The 25,387-nt window shown below is 48.1% G+C and overlaps 1 long non-coding RNA gene across 1 annotated transcript in view; it reads left to right on the top strand.

The window, feature by feature from the left end:
• Positions 1-5,236, top strand: part of LOC140409485 (uncharacterized) — a 36,425-nt gene extending 31,189 nt beyond the window's left edge. The window contains exon 3 of the long non-coding RNA XR_011940352.1: positions 4,899-5,236. This is a non-coding gene — a long non-coding RNA (uncharacterized lncRNA). The remainder of the gene's footprint in view (positions 1-4,898) is intronic.
• Positions 5,237-25,387: the final 20,151 nt, after the last annotated feature.

The raw sequence follows: 25,387 nt of genomic DNA on the forward strand, positions 1-25,387 counted from the left end.
TAAGCAAGCCCGGTAGAGTGCAGCACACACAAGGTGCTGGTGAGCATCAGATTTAAAGACAGGGCCCATCAAAATAAAAGTTCCCTAACTCTTTGTCCAACTGAGATCCGGATTCCTTATCCATCTGGTAGGTGGGAACCAAGAATTTGGCAGCAGGAGAAAGAAGGGTCCCTTCGGAATAGTCCCTAGTAGTCAGGTGGAGATGAACAGAGGTCGGAAAATAAGTGAGGGTTGAGAGTGACTGGTCGATGGGGTGAAGGAATTTGCAAGGGTTTGTAGATATAAACTCCTCAAAGGGGCCTTTGCGGGGAGGGGGGGCAGTATTGTTGTTCCTCTGGCCCACAGGGAATACAAATAGAAGCAAATTACTTATTTTGGCCAGCTAGCGCCTCTATCCAGTTTGCAAAAATATAGATTCCCAGAAAAGAAGAATATGTCACAGCTCTGATTGCATCATCAAGCTTGGCTTTAGCGAGAAGTGCATCACCTTGATACACTGAAACATACAATACAGCAGCGGGAACAGGGCAGGTTGGAGCAGGAGATCCAATTTTCAAAACTTACTTCTCTATCCTTCTGACACTTTGTAGTCTCTATTCAGAGGAGTTATGTTCAATGACTGAGAATACCGCCCCTTCACTTCATATCGAAAAACCCATCAGGCATGTTCACACCATTCGCTCTGCATTATGAATATTTATAATTATAGTTCTTCACTTGCACCCCTGATGATGCAGTTGAAGCGGTTTGAAGTGCCTCGGCTTGAGTTAATTTTAGTCCTTTACACACACATGCTGTGTGTTTGGACGTATTTCTTTGAACAGTGTGACTTGTCATGCTCCTGTGACCTCGAAAGTCATTTTATAAAGGATTTGGACAATAGCCATTTTCTGCACCACGTGTAAATTTACCAGAATCTTGTGGAGGCGTTGGGGTCTCGCCTGCTATTAGCAGAGCCAATGTGAGACCCGCATTGCCTCTTTTCAGGAAGGCCCGCCAAACCACAAGCCAATCAATCAGGCACTGGCGAGGCCACCAGCAGGCCTTCCTCTGGAGAGAGGGTCTAGCCTGCCAAGAGCTTCCAGCTAAATTCTTCAGCCCTTGTGCTCAATGGTGAAATGGGAGGCGGTGGCTGTTGAAGGAAGAACACCTTCCAGGATTGTGGAGTGACTCAAGACACAGATAAGTAATGTGGGGGGGGGGTAAGATTTTGTGAGGTGGCAGTCACGGGAAAGCGGTGTAGGGAGGTCGGCAACAAGGTCAGGGTGGCTCTCAATGGGCTGCCTTTCCTGATGCCTAGTTCCTCGAATAGGCATCGAGTGCCTTGACTGAGGGCCTCTCCACTGGAGATGAAAAGTTGGCTGCATGACTTAAGCTGCCATGCACACCTCATTGCAACAGGCCCATCTGTAGCTGGGTTAATACCAGCATTGGCGGGATGAGGCCATTAAATGGTCATAAACTGGCCACTTAAGGGCTTCAATTGGTGACAGGGTGGGAAGATTGACCATGGGCCTTCGCACAAATAACCTGATTCTGGTAAAGGTGGGAAAGCGGGAAGCACCTACGCTAGCATCCCACCTAATTACATGCCCTTCTGTAGCCACTGGACGGACGACTCAAGAACGGTACCGTCAGTCAAATAAGAGCAGCTAGATGGACCCTTCTCTTGCAGGGATGGGACATCACTGTTAAAAGGACAAGGACACACACCTATTTAGCCGACAATTTACAGTACCCCGGAACCCCCCATGAATGTGAGATTATCTCTCCACACCACAACACAGTCCCCTTTATTGCTAAAACACCCCCCAGAAAGAGAGATAGTTCAACTCAGAGCCCCCAGCACATGGACACGTGTGAGCCCATAAAGATCTATGTGGATGGATCTTCCACAGTCTTGGATGGGAAGCACATAACAGGTTGCGGTATCTATGTCGAGGACGCGCAGGGACACGCCCTCGAGGAAATATCGTTAAAACTACCCGGACACTTAGGCGCGCAGGCAGCAGAGCTCGCGGCCGTCGCATATATAGTTGAGCACCCAGATACCTTCCCCAGCCCAGCAGACATATATTTGGACAGCCTCTATGTCTGCAACAGCCTCACGGAATTTCTGCCCCTGTGGAAAGCAAGAGGATTTGTTTCCGCAGACGGAAAACCCCTCCCCTCAGCCCCATTACTCCGTCATATTATAGAAAGAGCCCAGAACAGGACTTACGGGATAATCAAAGTCCGCAGTCACCATCGTTCCTCCCCCCCCCTGGAAATGTGAAAGCCGACGCACTGGCTAAAGCAGGTTCCAGGCATGGATACTGTTGGACACCCCGCAAAAGCGCACTAGTGAGTGCAGTTCAGGTCTCACAGACAAAGATCGAGGATCTAGTGAAGGCCCAGAAGAAGGACACCAATCTCAGGGAGATTGTAAAAGGGAAATATCCAGCTCTCTATGAGAGATTTAGAAATGCACTGACCACACATGACGGTGTGGTGTTAAAAGACACCCTTTATGTGGTTCCTGAACAGGACAGGAATCAACTGATTTGTTTGTTCCATGACGGTCATGGACATCAGGGAATCGATCCCACTACAGCCCATCTCAAGCAGCTTTGTTGGTGGCCGAATTTAAATGATGATGTAAACCATTACATAGAAAATTGTCTTATCTGTGCCCAGAATAATCCGGACAGATATGCCAAAAAGGTTCAACTCAGCCACACCTTAATGGCCCGCGTTAATGGCCCCTGGACTAACCTCCAGATCGATTTTACAGGACCATTGCCCCCTTGCAGGAATGGCTATAAATATGTACTTGGGGTAATTGACACATTTACAAAATGGGTGGAAGCATTCCCAGCCCGCACAAACACTGCAAAATCCACAGCCAAGATTTTGACCCACACATGCTCCCCCGCAGCATTGAATCAGACCAAGGTTCCCATTTTACAGGACGTGTCATGCAGAATATCCTCACGATATTTGGCATCACCCAAAAATTCCACATAGCATACCACCCACAGTCGAGTGGTGTCGTGGAGCGCATGAATCGGACCCTAAAATCCACCCTCAGAAAAATGGTCCAGCAGAACAACACCACTTGGGACTCAGTCCTCCCTTTTGCACTGATGTTTATATGTAACACAATTTCTACCTCCACAGGTTACACCCCACACACCCTCATGACCGGACACCCCATGAAAGGCACAGAATATTTCTTAGGTTTGGACTTGACCAGCCCCGAAGTGACGGCCCTCACACACGAGAAAGCAGTACAACAATTAGTGGAAGATGGTAAAACGGCTCAGCTAGCAGCCGCAGTAAAATTGGGCACCAGAAAGAAACCGAGCAAGGCTTGTTTCGACAAGACAGTGCATGCGACTGAGTACAGTATCGGACAGCAAGTGATGCTCTCTGTATATAACCCCAGCACATTCCTGTCACCAAAATACTCGGGTCCGTATTCCATTGCGGACAAAGTAAGCCCTTCCATTTATAAAATAAAGTACCCCAATGGTAAGAATGCATGGTTTCATATAAACCAGCTGAAGGCATATGGAACACAGTTGAACCACGCATACCACGTCATGCTCGACGCAGCACACCACACCCCGCCCACAGCCACCGTAACCCTACCAACCCCCACCACGTCCAGCCCAGCCACGGACTCGACCTCAACTCCACCCCCAAAATATACACTCCGCCCCGGAACGCCCACAGACTGCAGCAGCAGAGACAGCGACTCTGACTCAGACGATAGCCACAGCACGCCTCCCTACTATCCCCATGCAACAGGACCCACACCCAGCGACTCCGACTATGATCCAAGTGATCCCGTCATGATCACTTTCCTGAACAAACCCCACCACCGACCACCGAACCACACTGATGACCACGATTTTGTCCCCACACAGCTAGACACCCACTATTGGCACCGAGATAACTTGTTCAGACTCGTCCGCAACGACGAGAGCGACCCCACCTCACACCATGCAGCCCTTTCAGCCCTGATACACTCAAGAGTGTGGCACCCGGGAGAAGATGACGACCTTGGGTCTGACTCCCAAACCGAGAACCCCTTTGCGACCCTGTTCGCAACCGAGAACTGAGGTATCCAGATGATGTTTTAAAAGGAACCGCTTGGGAGAAGTGTTGTCCTTTCTGATGGAATCTGCAGAATGTTTTATGTTGTTTGTAAGTTTGTTAAATGTTGTATGTCCGACAGGAGAATTTTTTCTCACTGCCCCACGCCTAGTCGGCCGAAACCTCTGAGGACTTGCCTACAAAACGCACCTTGCCAGACACCAGTTCGGCTGAAACCTCAGAGAGCTTGTCTGCAGAGACTGGTTAAAGAACCAGACGCCCGTTCGTAACTGCCCTTCTGGTTCGAAGGATAGAACCACTACAGCAGCCCCACCACGATGACTACATTTTTTGCCCGTTCTTGTCGGTTGCTCAGGTAGTGGAGAAACGGCTTGGGACCCGCCCTGCCTGGGAACCTCCCTCTGGTCAACTACGCTCGGGTAGGAGAGACACGGCATTGGTAGCCGTCCTACCTGGGGACTCCAGCCAACTCTTACCCGTCGCGGCCCATACGCACCTCATTTTGGCACTTTCAGTTCAAAAAGTTTTGTTTTGTTTAGGTAACCTTTAGGTTGCCAACCACATGCTATTTACATCCTGAAACATTTGGATGGTAAATTGCACAGTCTGCAAGACGGCTTGCACTGGTTCATTATTGGGAAGTGTGTCTTGTCCGAAAATTCGATTTTTGAAAAAAAAATGCGTGAGTCACACATAGTGACCAATTATAAAGGGAGTAATTGGCACTACAGGAAAGACACACGATCGTACGAGATATTAAACAAAGATAGTTACAGGCACTATGCTTGTTTTCACAGAACTCCAGAAGTTCCAGGACCGGAGAAGAGAAGAAAGAAAAGGAAAGAGAAGAGCCATGAGGACTGCCTTCATATGGATCACCCTCATATATTTGGACATTTGATTGCGCGTGAACGTGAACCCCATGAGTTCAAGCCCTCAGCCGTTAATGTTTCACTTCCCCGCAGTACCCAGAGCCCAGTCACCAGCGACACTACAGCATCTTGGTGTGCCAGGTTTATAACCTGGTACTCCCTGTCCTATGTAATCAAAACATTATTAGCATTAGCGATACTCTGCTGCATTGTGCAGACTATGCGTCTACGGAAATGGAGAAGGAGAGCCTACCGCGCTCGAACCCCGGTATATAGGATCAGTATATGTTTGGATACGACCAGACCCCCGCGATCTATAATAAAGTGAGTATTATGTAAATATTCACTTGCGTTTATTGTAAATAAAGAAATGTAAAGAACTTTTCATGAGCAGATTGTATGATCCTGAGCTTGACTGCCAAGCCAGGAAAGACTGTGTATGAAATGCTATGATTTTGTTGTATGATTGAGGAAGGTAGGATAATGAAATATTTAAGTGAGTGTAGTGTATTGAGAATAGTTAGAGGTTCCCAGTTTATTATTTTGTAATGCATGTCCCTGTTTGACATAGCGCCCTTAGAATTGTTAGTTAAAATTTTTTTGCATAGCTATGGTCAGTGCAGAGGCCATGAAGGAGGTGTTCCCCCCCCCCCAGGTCAGGAAATGGAAAGCAACATAGTTATGTGATCCTTCACGCTTCGCGTTAGGATCACAAGGAGGGTATGTAGCCAGGTAAAATGGCTAACTCCCGATTTAGAATGGCTAACTCCCGATTTAAAATGGCAAATGGCAAAGGCTGATGGGAAAGTCAGCCAACAGGACACAAACAAGCAGCTGCGGGTTGAGTGTGTATTTACCTCTGGAAAGACCAGACAAGATCGATACCGGCAACCATCAGCATAACAAAACACCAGCCATCTGCATAGTAATGAGCAATCCCCTGGAACAATGAGCAACATTTAGATACATAAAGCCAACCCAGACTCGTCGGCGCCAGCAGAAGCCTACACAAAGGGAGGTGAACGACCACCTCAAGACCACCCATCGATCAAGGAATCGCTCCTGCTTTGGAGAAAATCGAACCAAGTGATTGGGACAAAGTACAATCACTTGAACCAGGTACAGGGTCCGCCCGAAAGGCGGGAAGCCCCTGGGGACTATAAGAATAGAGTCCAAGTTCAAATCGTTCTTCTTGACCGGGTCACTCAGCAACGCAAACCAACCCTTGACAGTGACTGGTCCAGCCACCGCTGAAATAGAGTAAGTCTTACTTCAACGCTCGCTACGAGATAGGCGCTCCTAGCTACCAATCTGTACCAACTTTGAATCCCGCAGGCTCAGAACCTGAACGAAAGGCCATTCGTTTCCCTGACCTGGTGGGCCAGTTCCGAGTTAAGTATTGGCCTGTTAGTCATAGAAGTAGCTTAGTCGTAGAATTTATGCATGAGTAGTGATTACTGTGTATAATAAATGTGCTTTGATTTAAATCTTACTAATCGGTGTATTGCATTATTGATCATTACTCGGACTTGAACCTCGTGGCGGTATCAGAAAGATACCTGGTGACTCAAGAGCAAAGGTGATAAAACAGAGCAATTAAACTAAGGCAAAAGTTAGCAACACTTCCAACCTTGAGGCTTTCCACCAGTGAGAGCAGAAGATTGTGTCCACATTGTCAGAAGCATATAGGTGGGGTTGAGTGGATTTTTAAAGCTGTAAGAGAGCCAGCTGTTGCGAAAAAGAGCCCAAAATAATTTAAACATTCAGTTTGCAACTTTGAACAGGGTATCGACTGCTGGGCGAGTCAACATGGTTTCAAATATTCCAGAACCAGCCGCTATAATAATATTAACCTTTATTATCACAAGTAGGCTTGCATTAACACTGCAATGAAGCTACTGTGAAAAGCCCCGAGTTGACACATTCCGGCGCCTGTTCGGGTACACAGAGGGAGAAATCAGAATGTCCAAAATACCTAACAACACGCCTTTCGGGACTTGCGGGAGGAAACCGGAGCACCCGGAGGAAACCCACGCAGACACAGAGAAAACGTGCAGACTTCGCACAGACAGTGACCCAAGCTGGGAATCGAACCTGGGACCCTGGTGCTTTGAAGCAACAGTGCTAACCACTGTGCTGCCGTGCCGCCCATGCAATAAATTATAAATTCTTCCAGTCTCAATGGCAGAATTATAAGGTTGCCACAGAGTTGAACAGGAAACCTGGTCAAATAAGAATAGCAACTCTGTTATCAGTGCTGGGGAAAGAGTGATACAGACTGTATTGCACCCTCCTGTCAGAGGGTTGTTAGTTTTGGGATTTTTCTTCCCTAATGGGCAGTGGAAGCTGGGATATTGAATAAATTCAAGGTTGAGTTGGACAAGGTTTTTGGTTGACAAGGGAGGCAAAGGCTATGGGGGAGGTGGTGGGCTCGAGAGGCCAAATGGCCTGCTCCTGCTACTACTTCTTATGTTCTTATGTAAAAGATGGACTTTGGAATTTTTTGAGTCCTTGAAGACTCACTTACAACCCTCTACTAATGTTATTTATGAACGCTATGTTAACATGAGCACTTAGGAAGAGAGGGTGAATATTGATCAGTAGGTAGCTACACTGTGACATCTGGCTGAATCTTGTGAGTTGGGCAACTGAAGGATGACCTCATCAGAGATAGAATTGTCCAAGGAAGAAGAGATCCTGAGTGCATCTTCTGAGAGCGGAGAAAATTCCTCTCAAGAAAACTATTGACATGTGCAGAAACTCTGAGTCTACTCATTTTTCAAAAAAATCATTTGAGATATGTCAGTGTCGTTGGCTGGGCAGCATTTATTGCCCACCCTCAATTGCCCTTGAGAAGGAGGTGATGAACTGCCTTCTGGAATTGCTGCAGTTCCTGTGGTGTAGGTACATCCATGGTGCTGTTAGGAGGGCGTTCCAGGATGTTGTCCCAGCGACAGTGAAGAAATGGCAATATATTTCCAAGTCAGGCATGGTGAGTGACTTGGAGGGGAATTTCCAGTGGTAGTATTCCCATGTGTCTGTAGCCCTTGTCCTTATAGATGGCAGTGGTTTTGGGTTCGGAAGGGACTGCCTAAGGAGCCTGGATGGGTTTCTGTAGTGCATTTTGTAGGTGGTACATGTTGGTGATGGAGAGAGTGAATGTTTGTGAAAGGGGTGCCAATCAAACAGGTTGCTTTGTCCTGGATGGTCTTGAGTGTTGTTGGAGCTGCGTTCATCTAGGCAAGTGGACAGTATTCCATCACATTCAGAACTTGTGCCTTGTAGATGGTGGCCAAGCTTTGGGGAGTCAGGAGATGAGTTACTCGCCACCTGCTCTTGTAGCCACAGTGTTTATATGGCTAGTCCAGTACAGTTTCTGATAACTGGTAACTCCCAGAGTGTTGATAGAAGGGGATTCAGTGATGGTAATGTAATTGAATGTCAAGGTGCTGTGGTTAGATCTTCTCTTGTTGGAGATGGTCATTTCATGGCACTTGTGTGGCATGAATGTTACTTGTCACTTGTTAGCCCACGTCTGGATATGGTACTGATTAATGTACAGTCATGATTGAACATCCCCACTTCTGAATATGTGATGGAAGGAAGATCATTGATGAAGTAGCTGAAGATGGTTGGGCCTCAGACACTACCCTGAGAAACTCCTGCAATGATGTCCTGGAGCTGAGATGACTGACCTTCACCCACCACAACTATCTTCCTTTGTGCCAGGTATGTCTCCAACCAATGGAGAGTGTTCCCCTGATTCCCATTGACTCCAGTTTTGATCAGGCTCCTTGATGCTATGCTAATTCAAATGTTGCCTTGATGTCCAGGACAGCCACTCTGACCTCATCTCTGGCATTCAGTTCTTTTGTCCATGTTTGAACCAAGGCTGTAATGATGTCAGGAACTGAGTGGCCCTGGCAAAACCCAAACTGACTGTGCATGAGCAGGTTATTGCTGAGTAAGTGCCACTTGATAGCACTGCTGATGACCCCTTCCATCACTTTAATGATGATCGAGAGTAAACTGATGGGCGGTAATTGGCCGGGTTGGATTTGTCCTGTTTCTTTTCTTTGCTTGTGAGCATTTAAATCAGTACCTGTTTGGGAAAGAGAAAGTGATGGTAGAGTCTGACCACAAGCCACTTCAAAGCATTTTCCTCAAACCATTTCTATGTGCTCCAGAGCAACTCCAGACAAAAGGATGTCACTGGTAGACATCAACGAATACCAGTGAGACCATAGATCACCTGAAAGCACGCGTCAGTCACAGAATCAAGAATTTACAGTGCAGAAGGAGGCCATTTGGCCCATCGTCTGCACCGGCCCTTGGAAAGAGCAGCTTACCTAAGCCCACACCTCCACCGTGTCTTCGCAACACAGTAACCCCACCTAACCTTTTTGGACACTAAGGCCAATTTAGCATGGCCAATCCAGCTAACCCGCACGTTCTTTGGACTGTGGGAGGAAACCGAAGCACCCGGACAAAACCCACGCAGACACGGGGAGAACGTGCAGACTCCGCACAGACAGTGACCCAGCGGGGAATTGAACCTGGGATCCTGGAACTGTGAAGCAACTAAGCTAACCACTGTGCTACCGTGCCGCCCCAGTTGTCATGGAATTCCTGACATTGTGATAAGCAACAATGACCCTCAGTCCACTAGGGGAAAATTCAAACACTTCATGAATGACTGGGAAATTCTGCATACACATTGTCTCCGCACTATCCCCAGTCAAATGAGGCAGTGTTGATGATTGCCAATGAGATCATCAAAAAAATGATTCGATCCAGCACAGCTGTGTATAACGCAGTCTTAGAGTGGAGAAACGCACCTACTTATGACAAGGAAAGTAGTCCAGTCCAGCAACTAATGTCATACCACACCCAGACTATTATTCCAACAGCTAAAGTAAACTACTGAAGCCAGAAGCTGTAACAGGAGTGTGTGACAAAAACAGAGTGAAATGGCAGAAATCCAAATTCCACTTTGACAACGCTGCCAAATAATTGCCAGAACTGAGTTGGAGAGCCGGTTAGAGTGTAGTCAACAAAATTCAGTCCATGTGTCAACTTTGGACCTGTGACGTGAAGTTGTTACCTCAAATGTCCACGGTGAAAGTGATGTATTGTTGTAATCGTGGACATATATATGCAAATGGAGAAGCTGCTTCTTCTCAGCAGAGAGCTGATGAAGAAGGATTGATTCCATCATCTGAAACAAAATTGAATGGTCATCAGTCCCAGTGGTCAACTGTTGCACAATAAATGCAATGCATCAGAAAGAACAATTACCACAGCAGCAACATGCATTATAGCAACTACACCCCTCAGAAAAACAATAGACACAATTCAGCGAACAAACGTTAAAGTCCACTTTTGGGCATGTTTGGCAGGGTGTTTCTTGGCGGTTCATGTGGCAAGATTCACCCCACTTTGTCAGTTGTTTTGGGGCCTCAGGGAGTTTCTCCCCGCCGATGCCACACTTTAATTGATTTCCTGCTAGGACTGGCTCCTTGCAGATTGGGGTGCATTTTGACTGGCAGCCCTGATCTCTACACATTCCCCTTTCAGGCCAACCCCCCTTACTGGATCCACCCTTCACCCTCCACCTTTCTCTAGGCCTTTGGAACCCAACCCTCCAATTAGCAAGGCCGCCCCCACCTCCAGCCCCCTGGGGGTCGGCTTGACACCATGGCAGTGCCCTGACACCCAGGACATGTCGCCGGTCACCCTGGCAGTACTAGGGTGGCACTTCCAGGATGGCCAGGTGGCACTTCCAGGGTGCCAGGCTGGCAATGCCAAGATGCCCAGGTGCAAGGCGAAGTGCCAGGATACCACCCTGTTCTGTTTCCAACCACCTGGGCGTCTCTAATGGCCTGTGAGGCTCCCCGAGGTACCATTACCCCGGTCCACATTTGTGGAAACCAATGCTAAATGGCTTTCCTGGCAAAGTCTCGCAGGCGAGGCTGTTGACTCCTGGCACCGGTGGATCATGCTCGGCAAGGACAAGATCCAGATCGCGCCAGGTGGAGCGAGTTATGTGACTCGCAATCAGCCCAGTGCACCCAATTTGCGGCTCTCGTGTGATTCACCCATTGTTCCTGGGTCTACACCGAGTGCAGCTCAGTCGCTGAATTAGGATCAATGTCTCATCAAAGAAGCTGTCTCACCCCAAGAAGCAGCAGATACTAGGCCAATAGCAAATAACAACCGGCACAAGTCCCATTAGAAGACCTCAATGTTTCAATGTTGCAAAGTTTGCGTAGGGAGAGGTAAAATTGGAACCAATTAGAAAGTGCAGTTTTTTTGTTTATGCATGAGAACTATTTTTATGGACTACGTATGTTGAGTGACTTGCAAATGATAGGGCAAGCAATTTGTTTTTCTTTTTACGAAAAGGGGGATGTTTGGAGCGATTTTCCTGCACACAAGGGTTAGGATTTTACAGCCCCGCCATGGTCTGTCTCCCCCAGCGAATGTGGCAGGTTATTTTAATTCTCATTTACTTCGGCCGGACCGTTATATCCCATTAAGTGGATGGGGCTGTAAAATCCTAGCCAATGGCTTCTCATACCCATATGACCTCTTGAGTAGGATTTTTAAGATGGCCATCCTGAGAGCCAGCTCAAAATGCGCATCTCCGCTTCTCAGAAGCCCATTGCCATTTCATGCTCAATAGATCATTGATTGGCGGTGGGCAGGACTTCCATCTGCTGTTGGAAGGAAGGCCCAACTTGGACAGCTGTCAACCAATCTGATTGGCTGACAGCTTTACAAACCCTCCAGGCACAGCACTGCCGTGGTCAGAAGAGTTACTACAGTGCTCGCCGGGAACTAAGTCCCAGAACCGTTCTCAAGGTAAGCCCCTGGGGTTCCGGTGGCGGGATGGTTGTGGGTGCGCTGGGGTCAGCAGGGGTGGGAACGCAGTTCCGGTTGGTAGGCCAGGGGCAGAAGGAGAGCTGGTGTCCCCAAACCCCAGAATGGAGAACAGTTGAAAAATGGATTATTTGCAATAGGGCAGATAATCCCCTCAATTGGCTCATTAATGTTGGCAAGCAAGCTGCCGAACCCACCAACCAAAATATTGCACAAGTTCAGGATGATGTTGGGATGCGTGCCTGACGTCATCACGTGTTATTTTATATGCTTCCGGGTCAGGCATGCACCAACTTCTCCTCCTGATGCCATTTTATGTAAATGAAGATTTTGGGCATTCGCCATTTTACACATTACATTTTGAACACTGTGGGAGGTCCGTATCAGCAATACGAGCATTCTGTGACTTCACTTTCTGATTCAAGCCCTTCATCTTGACTTCTCTACCTCACCTAATTCTTTGATTCTGTAATGTTCAACACACCAGCAGATTCCACATTCCCCATCCCCTCCCTAACTTGTTTTCCAAAGAATGGCAATGCAGGTCTTACTTGTGCTGATTCCTCAAGTCTGAGCCGAGGCTGTGAATGCCGGCAGTCTGTATAACAATGGAGGGCTTGACAGCCGAGACCGTGCCTCCAATCAGACAGTGAGCAGGAGCAGAAAGCTGGCTGATTTTATTCTAACCAACCCCCCCCACCCCCAGCCCTATTACCCCAGCTGTTGCCTTCGATGAGATTAGCTAACTAAGCAAAGGCGAGGGCCTAAACCAACGTTAGAATAATTGTACTTCAGAGTAATTTTTACATGGGAAATGCTTTAAGACATTCCTAAGGGATGATGAGGCACTACATATATCCAAGTCTTTCAATGCATTTATTCACTAAACCATCTGTGATCCACAGTTACTGATCTTAATTCAAAGTAAACACCTCTGCTTACAGAAACTCAATTTAATTTAACTCCAAAACTGAATGTTTGGATTAAGATGATGGCCCATGGATTCGTGTTTCCCTGCAATCCCACTTTAATGGAAATCTTTCATAATCCTTGAAGGATTACATTGCACTTGTGCCAGTTTTTCTCGTTCAGAATCTAGGATATCAGTGGCGTGTTTCCGAGTAATATCATTCGCCTACATAAAGAGATTTTTTAGCTGAAGGCCCTTTCCTCCCTCTGGTGAAAGTCCAATGACTCCCCAGGGGGAGTTAAATGTCATTCTTTGGAGACCGAAGCGGCCAACCTTTGAAACTGTAAGTTTCTGTATATTTTGCTTGATGTCTCACATCAGATAGAATCACTTTCTATGAGAAAAAACAAACATGCCAGCTGGGAATCCTGAATGAGGATTTGAGGACTATATGGGGGTACAAAAAAAGCCTGCCATCAGTTCAGATTTTACAGGGATAGTCAGGCAAGGCAAGCGTGTCATTTAATCTCCCTTACACTTTCATTACATTACTCCTCTATTCTGAGGAAAGCACGTGTAATCTTCAGTCTTCCAACTATAATCTTTGCGAAGAAGATCGAAATAAACAGTACCAAGTAATTGTGTTTAATTTATTTTTTCCCTACCATATCAAAAATAAAATTGTGGGGAGTTTTAACCTGGAGGAGCACACAGATTTCATTGCAGGTAGGGGTTAAATTCAGCAAACAAATGCATGCATGAGAAGCTGGCGCCAATCCACCAATTTTCACATTTAACTTGGGTTCACTAGACGGGTTCTACCCATTCGCTCGAGAGCGCCACGTTGCCTTTTAACATGTGGCAATCACTGTATTGACTTCAACACTACTTTAATTTTAACATTGCAGCCACGGGTTTCCCGAAACTCGCCAATGAAAGCAATACAGTCAAAGGGGCTAATTAGAATTCATGAAAAGACTATGGGAGGGGGAGTTCATGTGAAGGAAGGTTTGGACAGTTAAAGAGAAATCACAAGTGCAGAGTGTGATGTGGGTAATGATAACCAGAATGCAGCAGGAAGGAACAGTGTACAAATGTGAGAATGCTTGAGCGAATAAGATCAGAGGAGGGAAAAATATTAAAAATAAGAATTAAAGGGTCAATATCTGAATGCAGTAGCAGTCATGCCAAAATGGATGAATTCATAGTACAAATAGGAATAAATGATTCTGGTGTGATACACATTACAGAGATGTGGTTGCCTGGTGACCACAAGTGGGACCTGAAAATTCAATGTTTGACATTTCAGAAGGACAGGAAGAAAGGGCAGGACAGGAGGTGGGGTAGCTCTGTTAATGAAGGATGAGATCAGTGCAATCGTGAGAAATCATCTTGATCCAGAGGATTGAGATGTGGAATCATTTTGAGTGAAATAAGAAATAGCAAATGAAGGAAGTCGCTGGTGTGAGTGGTTTCCAGTCCACCTGAATGTAGCTACACTGTAGGACAGAGTATAAATAAAAACATGATGCGAACTTGTAAGAAAGGATCAGCAATAATTGTGGGAACTTTTAATTTTTGCATATATTGGAAGAATAAAATTCGCAAAGGTAGCGTGGAAGGTGAGTTCATAGGTTGTATTCAGACCAATTTCTTTGAACAATGCATTATGGAACAGGGAACAGGCCATTTTAGACCAGCTAATGTGCAATCAGACAGATTATCTAGTGACCTCATAGCAGAATTAGATATAGCTCTTGGGGCTAAAAAGATCACTGGATTTGGGGGAAGGCGGGATCAGGGTTTTGAACTTGATAATCAGCTATGATCATACTGAATGGTGGAGTAGGTACGCAATGCCGAATGGCCTCCTCCTGCTTCTCTTTTAAAAAAAATTTAGAGTACCCAATTCATTTTTTTCCAATTAAGGGGAAATTTAGCGTGTTCAATCCACCTATCCTGCACATCTTTGGGTTGTAGGGGCGAAACCCACGCAAACGCAGGGAGAATGTGCAAACTCCACACGGACAGTGACCCAGAGCCGGGATCGAACCTGGGACCTCGGCGACGTGAAACAGCAGGGCTAACCACTGCGCCACCGTGCTGCCCTCTGCTTCTCTTTTCTATGTATGTTTCTCTGTATAGGTCAGGGAGTCTATTGGGAAACTGCTAAAATCCATAAGAAAAGGAGCCAGAAGTTGAACATTTAGAAAATCATTAATACAATCAGGCAGAATCAACATGCGGCAGGATTCTCCGACCAACCGCCGTGTCGGAGAATCGCAGGGAGCTGGCGTGAATCCCGACCCCGCCTTGTTCCGAAGTCTCCGCCACCAGAGATTCGTCGGGGGCGGAAATCGCACCGCGACGGTCGGCGGGGGCGGGAATCGAACCGCGCCGGTTGGCGGGCCCACCCCCGCCGATTCTCCGGCCCGCGTTGGGCCGAAGTCCCGCTGCTGGAATGCCTGTCCCGCCAGCGTGGATTAAACCACCTTTTTAGCAGCGGGACAAGGAGGCGCGGGCAAGCTCCAAGGTCCTGGGGGTGGGGGGGGGGGGGGGCCGCGGGGCGATCTGGCCCCTGGAGGTGCCCCCACGGTGGCCTGGCCTGCGATTGGGGCCCACTGATCCTGGGCGGGCCTGTGCCGTGGGGGCACTCTTTTTCTTCCGCCTTCGCCATGGTCTTCACTATGGCAGAGGCGGAAGAAACCCCCGCCCCTGCGCATGTGCGGAGATGACGTCAGCAGCCGCTGACGCTCCCGTGCATGCGCCGACCCGCGTCGCCCGCTGAAGACCTTTCGGCCCCGGCTGGCGTGGCGCCAAAGGCCTTTCACACCAGCCGGTGGAGCGGAAACCGCTCCGGCGCGGGCCTAGCCCCTCAAGGTGAGGGCTTTGCCCCTAAAGGTGCAAAGACTTCCGCACCTTTGGGGCGTCCCGACGCCGGAGTGGTTCCCGCCACTCCATTACTCCGGAGCCCTCTGCTCCGCCGGGTAGGGGAGAATCCCGCCCCTGGTTTTGCTAAGGGGAAATGCTGGGTGGAATTGAATGGAAAATTCATTTGTCGTGGATTTTGCTGGCAGAGCCAGTGAGTTCCCCAACGCTATCAGATGACACTCTTAGAGGCAGCATGGTAGCACAAGTGGATAGCACTGTGGCTTCACAGCACCAGGGTCCCAGGTTCAATTCCCCACTGGGTCACTGTCTGTGCGGAGTCTGCATGTTCTCCCCATGTCTGTGTGGGTTTCCTCCGGCTGCTCCGGTTTCCTCCCACAGTCCAAAGACGTGCATGTTAGGTGGATTGGCAATGATAAATTGCCCTTAGTGACCAAAAAGGTTAGGAGGGGTTATTGGGTTACGTGGATAGGGTGGAAGTGAGGGCTTAAGTGGGTCGGTGCACATTCGATGGGCCGAATGACCTCCTTCTGCACTGTATGTTCTATGTTCTAGTCACTTTTTGGGCCATGGGGAGTTTCTCGTTGGTTTAGCCCACATTTAAGGTGCGATCCAATGCCCATGATGCACCAGAAAAACAGTTTGCCATGCACAGCATGGTCGATAAAACCCAGGAGACCCTGCTCCTGGTATCTACCCAAATTTCCACATCCCGCGAGATCCAATGCTGGTCTCGCAAGACGTTGCAATGTAAATCCTGCCCATTGTGGACAGAATTAATTTTTGGCAAATCTGCACATTGCACAGATTCCCAAGGTACCTGAAGCTTTGGCATTCATTCCCTTTGCCTCAGAGACCTTGGGCGTGTACTGTTCAGCACTGGTCCCCACAAGCGGCGACCAGACAGAACGGCACTCGTGGGGGTTTCCCATGGGATCGGAGGCCCCCAGCTGCATTCCCTTTCGGCAGGGTGGTGCCCTGGCACTGATGGTGCCACCTGGTGTGCCAGCCTGATACAGCCAAGGTGCCCAGGCGGAACTCCCAGCTGGCATGGGAACTAACAGGTTGGCACTGCCAAGCTGCCGTTTTTTGAATGAGCACGATCGGGTTGGGGGTGAAGAGGAGCGGAGACCCTCCCATTGTGCCCTCGGCTGGGGGGGGGGGGGGGGGGGGGTAGGTTGGGGATTGTTTTGGGGCATCTCTCGCTACACTTTGGGAGTTCTGGCGAGCGGAGCTCCCCACTGTACAAAACGGGGCTATGGGCAACCTTGGCCGCACGTTCCCCATTCAGGCCCCTTACATAAAGCGAATCGCGTTGAATAGCCATGTGTTTCTCGGTACAGCAAACGCCGGGAAACATGCAGCAAAAGGCACTCGCTCGGGGACTTTGTTCCCTTTTGGGAGAATTGCCCTCTGAGAATTTGTTTCAGCACTGGTGAGCTGAACTGAGAGACCGCCATTTTGAAAGGGTGCCCCAATCTCTAAGTGAGCCTGTGGGTCCCCCACAGCTCCAACCATGGCAATGTCACTTCCCACACAAATGGGCACTGCCCCACACACCCCAAGTGAGGACACCCTGTTTTGGGGTCCTTAGGGGGTCCCCACCTATTCAGGGTCCCCCATGCCCCCTTACAGGCCCTCCCCTCCAGGATCACAACCCATCACCCCCCAACCTCCCAGAGGCCCCTACTTACCTGCCATGCACCTCCCATCTTTCAACCCCTCCCTGCACCCTACTTTCATGGGCAAGGCCTCCCTCGGGCCCTGACCTTTGGCAGTGCCACCCTAGCACAGGGCACCTTTGCACTGCCACCGCCATCCTGGCACCCGGACAGTGCTCCTGCCAGCTTGGCAGTACCCCCAGGCACCTTGGCAGTGCCAGGATGGCAGTTCAAAGGTGCCAACTGGGCAGTGCCAAGGTATCTGCATTCCAGGGGGAGGGCGAGGTGTCCATTCTGCACTAACCCTGACCAGCCAGGGGCGTCCAATCGCTCGGAGACCCCCTGGTACTGTACCACCTGGTTCACATTTCACACATGTACTAACTCCACATGGACAGTGACCCGGGACTGGCATAGAACCCGGATCCTCAGTGCCATGAGATGAGGCAGCAGTGCTAACCACTGTGCCACCTTGCCAATCTTCTAAGGGTCAATTTAATATGGTTATTCCACCTAACCCGCACATCTTTGGACTGTGGGGGAGACACTCCCGGAGCACCCGGAGGAAACCCACGCACACATGGGGAGAACGTGCAAACCCCACACATACAGTTACCCGAAGCTGGAATTGAACCTGGGTCCCTGGTCTGTGACACAGCAGTGCTAACCACTGTGCAACCATGCCTACTTGTTGGAGGAAAAGTGATTGTAGATCACAATAAAATTGGAGTTGAAGAAGTCATGACTTACATTCTTGTTCTTTCACAGCGATACCACCGGAGCGTATCACGCAAGTTGGCTTTGATAGATTGGTAAACATTACTGAAAGGGATGATGGTGGATAGTCAATGGCAAACATTCAATGGGCATATGGGTGAACTGCAACAATTGTTTATTCATGTCTGGTGCAAAACTAAAATGGGAAAGATAGCCAAGCCATGGCTTACAAGGGAAATTAAAGATAGTTTAGATCCAAGGAAGAGGAAGACAAATTGGCTATGAAAAACAACAGACCTGCAGATTTAGAATTCAGCAAAGCGAGGACCAATGGATTGATTAAGAAAGGGAGAATAGAATACGAGAGTAAGCTTACGAGGATCACAAAAACTGACTATAAAAGTTTCCATAGGTATGTGAAGAAAAATAGATTGGTGAAGACAAATGTTGGTGGCTTACAGTCAGAAACAAGAGAATTTCTAATGAGGAACAAAGAAACGGCTAACCAACTAAATACATGCTTTGATTCTGTATTCACAAAGGAGTACACAAATAGCATACAAAACTGTTCGGTGAAACGCAGGGTTTAGTGGGAGGGAGAAATTGAAGGAAATCAGTATTAGTAGAGAAATTGTGTTGTGGAAATTGATGGGTTGAATGCTGACAAATACCAGGGCCAAATAATTTACATCACAGAGAACTTTAGGAAGTGGCTCTAGAAATGTTGGATGCATTGGTGGTCATCTTCCAGGATACTCTCGACTCTGGAACAGTTCCTACAGATTGGAGGATAGATCATGTAACTTCACTATTTAAAAAGGGACGTCGAGAGAAAATAGGGAATTATAGACTAGTCAGCCTGACTTCAGTAGTGGAGAAAATTCTAGAGTCCATTATCTTTTAAAAAATAAATTTAGAGTACCAATTCATTTTTTCCAATTAAGGGGCAATTTAGTGTGGCCAATCCACCTAGCCTCCACATAGAATCATAGAATCATAGAATTTACAGTGCAGAAGGAGGCCATTCGGCCCATCGAGTCTGCACCGGCTCTTGGAAAGAGCACCCTACCCAAGGTCCACATCTCCACCCTATCCCCATAACCCAGTAACCCAACACTAAGGGCAATTTTGGACACTATGGTCAATTTAGCATGGCCAATCCACCTAACCCGCACATCTTTGGACTGTGGGAGGAAACCGGAGCACCCGGAGGAAACCCACGCACACACGGGGAGGATGTGCAGACGCCGCACAGACAGTGACCCAAGCCGGAATCGATCCTGGGACCCTGGAGCTGTGAAGCATTTGTGCTATCCACAATGCTACCGTGCTGCCCCTGCACATCTTTGGGTTGTGGGGGCGAAACCCACACAAACACGGGGAGAATGTTCAAACTCCACACAGACAGTGACCCAGAGCCGGGATCGAACTTGGGGCCTCGGCGCCGTGAGGCAGCAGGGCTAACCCACTGTGCCACCGGGCTGCCCTAGAGTCCATTATCAAGGATTGTATAGCAGAGCACATGGAACACAAAGGCAGAATTGGACAGAGTCAGCATGGATTTATGAAAGGGAAATCATGCTGGACAAATCTACAGGAACGTTTGACGATGTAACTAGTAGAGTTGATGAGACGGAGCCAATGGATGTGGTTTACTTAGAATTTCAGGAGGCTTTTGACAAGGTCCCACATAAGAGATTACCGTGTAAACTTAAAGCACATGTGATAGAACATAGAAAATACAGCACAGAACAGGCCCTTCAGCCCACAATGTTGTGCCGAACCTTTGTCCTAGATTAATCATAGATTATCATTGAATTTACAGTGCAGAAGGAGGCCATTCGGCCCTTTGAGTCTGCACCGGCTCTTGGAAAGAGCACCCTACCCAAACTCAACACCTCCACCCAACACCAAGGGCAATTTTGGACATTAAGGGCAATTTATCATTGGCCAATTCACCTAACCTGCACATCTTTGGACTGTGGGAGGAAACCGGAGCACCCGGAGGAAACCCATGCAGACACGGGGAGGACGTGCAGACTCCGCACAGACAGTGACCCAAGCCGGAATCGAACCTGGGACCCTGGAGCTGTGAAGCAATTGTGCTATCCACAATGCTACCGTGCTGCCCTTAAGAACAAATAAATCTACACTATATCATTTTACCGTAATCCATGTACCTATCCAATAGCTGCTTGAAGGTTCCTAATGTTTCCGACTCAACTACTTCCACAGGCAGTGCATTCCATGCCCCCACTACTCTCTGGGTAAAGAACCTACCTCTGACATCCCTCCTATATCTTCCACCTTTCGCCTTAAATTTATGTCTCCTTGTAATGGTTTGTTCCACCCGGGGAAAAAGTCTCTGACTGTCTACTCTATCTATTCCCCTGATCATCTTATAAACCTCTATCAAGTCGCCCCTCATCCTTCTCCGTTCTAATGAGAAAAGGCCTAGCACCCTCAACCTTTCCTCGTAAGACCTACTCTCCATTCCAGGCAACATCCTGGTAAATCTTCTTTGCACCTTTTCCAAAGCTTCCACATCCTTCCTAAAATGAGGCGACCAGAACTATACACAATGTGGCCTTACCAAAGTTTTGTACAGCTGCATCATCACCTCACGGCTCTTAAATTCAATCCCTCTGTTAATGAACGCGAGCACACCATAGGCCTTCTTCACAGCTCTATCCACTTGAGTGGCAACTTTCAAAGATGTATGAACATAGATTGGGGTAGTGTATTGAAATGGATAAAAAACTGGTTGGCAGACAGGAAACAAAGAGTATGAATAAACAGATCTCTTTCCGAATGGTAAGCAGTGACTAGTGGGGTACCGCAGGAACATTGTCATTAAATCCCGACAGTACAGAAGGAGGTCATTCGGCCCTTTAAGCATGGCCAATCCACCTAACCTGCACATCTTTGGAGGAGACTAGAGCACCCCATGTAGACATGGGGAGAACATGAAAACTCCACACAGACAGTCAGCCAAAGCTGGAATCGAACCTGGGTCTTTGGTGCTGTGAGGCAGCAGTGCTAACTACTGTGCCACCTTGCTACCCATACAAAGGAATCAGAGCTAGGACCCCAGCTATTCACAATATATATTGATGATTTAGTTGTAGGAACTAAATGTAATACCTCCAAATTTGCAGATGACACAATGCTGGGTGGGCGGGTGGGCTGTGAGGGGGATGCAGAGATGCTTCTGTGTGATTTGGACAAGCTGAGTAAGTGGACAAATGTATGCCGTATAATGTGGATATATGTGAGGTTATCCACTTTGATAGCAGAAACTGGAAGGCAGATTATTATCTGAATGACTATAAGTTAAAAGAGGGGAATGTGCAATGAGATCTGGGTGTCCTGAGACACCAGTCGCTGAAGTAAGCAGGTAGCAGGCAGTAAATAAGGCAAATGGCATGCTGGTCTTCATAGCGAGAGGATTTGTGTACAGGGGTAGGGGTGTTTTGCTGCAATTATACTGGACCTTGGTGAGGCCATACCTGGAATATTGAGTGTTGTTTTGGTCTCCTTATCTGAGGATAGATTTTCTTGCTATAGCGGGCGGCAGAGTGGCAATTGGTTAGGTCTACTGCCTCACAGCGCTAGGGATCTGTGTTCAATTCCCAACTTGGGTGACTGTGTAGAGTTTGTACATTTTTCCTGTGTCTGCCATGGTTTCCTTCGGGTGCTCTGGTTTCCTCCCACAGTCCAAAGATGTGCAGGTTAGGTGGACTGGCCATGCTAAATTGCCCCATTGCGTCCAAAAGGTTAGGTGGGGTATTGAGGATGAGGGGAGAAATTCTCCCCAAACGGCGCGATGTCCGCCGACTGGCGCCCAAAACGGCGCCAATCAGATGGGCATCGTGCCACCCCAAAGGTGCGGAATGCTCCGCATCTTTGGGGGCCGAGACCCAACATTGAGGGGCTAGGCCGGCGCCGGAGGAATTTCCGCCCCGCCAGCTGGCGGAAATGGCCTTTGTTGCCCCGCCAGCTGGCGCGGAAATGACATGTCGGGGCGGCGCATGCGCGGGAGCGTCAGCGGCCGCTGACAGTTTCCCACGCATGCGCAGTGGGGAGAGTCTCTTCCGCCTCCACCATGGTGGAGAACGTTGCGGAGGTGGAAGAGAAAGAGTGCCCCCACGGCACAGGCCCGCCCGCGGATCGGTGGGCCCTGATCGCGGGTCAGGCCACCGTGGGGGCACCCCCTGGGGTCAGATCGCCCCGCGCCCCCCCCAGGACCCCGGAGCCCGCCCACGCCGCCTTGTCCCGCCGGTAAATAGGTACTCTAATTTACGCCGGCGGGACAGGCAATTTATCGGCGGGACTTCGGCCCATTCAGGCCGGAGAATCGAGCGGGGGGGAGCGCCAACCGGCGCGGCCTGATTCCCGCCCCTGCCGAATATCCGGTACCGGAGACTTCGGCAACCGGCGGGGGCGGTATTCACGGCGGCCAACAGCCATTCTCTGACCCGCTGGGGGGTCGGAGAATGACGCCCGGGGTGCTTGTAAATCACAAAAAGCGACCAACCATTTTTAACAAGTAATTGGGAAGGCAAATGGAATGTTGACCTTTATTTTAAAGGGAATGGAGTATAAAAATAGGGAAGACTTGCTAAAACTAAATAAGGCACTAGTTAGACTACACCGGAAATATTGTGAACAGTTTTGGTCCCTTTCTTTAAGGAAAGATATACTGGCATTGGAGGCAGTCATTGGAAGGATGGAGGGATTTTCTTCTGTGGAGAGGTTGAGGATGTTGGGCCTGAACTCATTGGAGATTTAGAAGAATACGAGGCGACCTTATTGAGACATATAGGATTCTCAGGGGCTTGGTAGGGTAGATGCTGAGAGGCTGTTTCTCCTTGTGGGAGAGTCTAGGACAGTCTCAGAGTAAGGGGTTACCCATTTAAGAGAGACAAGAGGAGGAATTCCTTCTCTCAGAGAATAGTGAATGTATAGAATTCTTTACCACAAAGGGCTGTAGAAACTGGGCCATTTAGTATGTTCAAGGTTGAGATGGACAGATTTTTAATCAGTAAGGGGCCATCAGTAGCTGCTTGCTGCTAATATTTTGCAGCTGTACATCAGCGAGGAGCACTGCAGAGATTCCCACTGTGCCAGAAGACCTCCCTATTTTAACATCCCCAGTTGCCATGGTGAATCCAATTCTCCAAGAGCTTTTTCCTCTTGATTTCTGGTCCAGCGACATGACAACTTTGCCACCATCTTTCCCCACCAGTTGGAGGTCTTCCTGCAGGTTGTGTACCAAAGGAGTGTGAGCTTATTTGGGGCTACTCTGCACTAAATGCACAGGTGCCAGCTAGATCAAAACAGGTTGGTAACTGAATTCATGCAATTGACTAAAACAACTTGTACCTCATAGTAAGGCAAGAGGAAATGAGCTTCTGGACCCAAGCCACTTAATGATAATGAGGTTATTGTTGTCCAGATGATCCTCAAGTTTACTCCTGATAAATGATTCCGTTATTTTGTTTGGAATGAAAGTAAGACTAATGGGTCTGATTTATTTGTTTTTGAGCTCATTCAACCTGTCTCGGGCTTCCATCTCATTTGTAATGAAGTCATTGATCTTACTTAGGATATCGTTGTTTGGAGAGGGTATGTTGCTTCTGTCTTTTCTTGAGAATACTTGGAGGCAAGAGTCATGCAGAATATTAACTACTTTGTGCTCATCCTCAGTTTCAAGCCTGTTTACGTATTTGATGATTTGCTGCACTCTTGCAATACTGAAACATTTATTTCTTTAAAATCTGTTATGCATAGTTTTAGTTGCTATGGGCTGGATTTTTCTGCCCTGCCCGTCGCAAGAAGGGCGAGACGGCGACAATGGAAAAATCCATTGATCTCGGGTGGGATTCTTCGGTCGCCTGGCGAACGCGGCCAAAGAATCCCGCCCCATGTGTTTTTCCAGGTCACTCTTTGCCCCTTTTCTTGTCACTTTAACAAGTTTCAGCAATTTATAAATATCTATCTCAGTGAGCCCTATCTGCTTTATTTCTTGGAGGATTTCTACAGGGTGGTTGGTGTCTTCCATCGCAAATTTTCATTTGTTTTTAATTCATTTAATTTGAGACTTGTTTATTCTGAGTTCTTGATTTGGGGAATGTATTTATCTGGCATGCTGAACACTCTACCTTTAAAAGAGTTCCTTTTCTGTGTTGCTGAAGAATTTCCTTGAGCAGTTTCCTCATTGTGTTATTCTCCTTTGAGGTTATGCACCCAGACTTAGGGATTTCTCCCTTATCTAAGGCTGTCATCATCATATACACCTCTATCAAATATCCCCTCAGTCGCCTTTGATCCAAGGAGAACAATCCCAGGCTTTCCACCCTAACCATGTAACAATGCCACCGCCTCCCCCACCCCCACCCCACCATTCCTGGGATCATTCTGACAAATCTCCTCTGCATCCTTTCAAGGGCCTTCACATCTTTCACAATGTGTGTTGACCGGAACTGGATAGGCACTACCCTAGTTGGGCAGAACCAGAGATTTGGATCTATTCAGCATAATGTCCCAGTTCTTGTACTCAATGCCTCGATTTATAAATGAGGTGGAGATGCCGGCGTTGGGCTGGGGTGGGCACAGTAGGAAGTCTTACAACACCAAGTTAAAGTCCACCAGGTTTATTTGGAATCACTAGCTTTCGGAGCACAACTCCTTCATCAGGCGAGTGGATCCTGATGAAGGAGTTACCTAGTGATCCTAAACAAACCTGTTGGAATTTAACCTGGTTTTGTAAGACTTCTTTCTATTTGTAAAGCCGAAGATCCCATATGCCTTGCTAACTACTCAGTCAGCATGTCTTCCTACCTTCAAAGATCAATGCATATGCACCCTCAGATTTCTCTGTTACTGCACAACTAACCCAAACCAGCCTTCTCAACAGACACACAGGTTCCTGGCATCTCATGAGCCTGAGAAACTTCACGTGCAATTGAATTTTCCAATTTTATTTTGAGTATTTGAAATAAAGAAGGCCTTTTATAAGGATAAGGCTGCCATTTTATTTTCAAAGCTGACATGCTAGATTTTACATAAGAGTTCAATAACGAACCTTGAAGCAAAAAACAGAAGGAGGCCATTCGGCCCATCGAGTCTGCACCGGCCCTTGGAAAGAGCACCTTACCCAAGCCCACACCTCCACCCTATCCCCACACTTCCACCTTATCCCCGTAACCCCACCCAACCTTTTTTGGACACTAAGGCAATTTAGCATTGCCAATCCACCTAACCTGCACACATTTGGACTGTGGGAGGAAACCGGAGCACCCGGAGGAAACCCATGCAGACACAGGGAGAACGTGCAGACTCTGCACAGACAG

This window comes from Scyliorhinus torazame, chromosome 3 (assembly GCF_047496885.1).
Source record: "Scyliorhinus torazame isolate Kashiwa2021f chromosome 3, sScyTor2.1, whole genome shotgun sequence".
Lineage (NCBI taxonomy): Eukaryota > Metazoa > Chordata > Chondrichthyes > Carcharhiniformes > Scyliorhinidae > Scyliorhinus > Scyliorhinus torazame.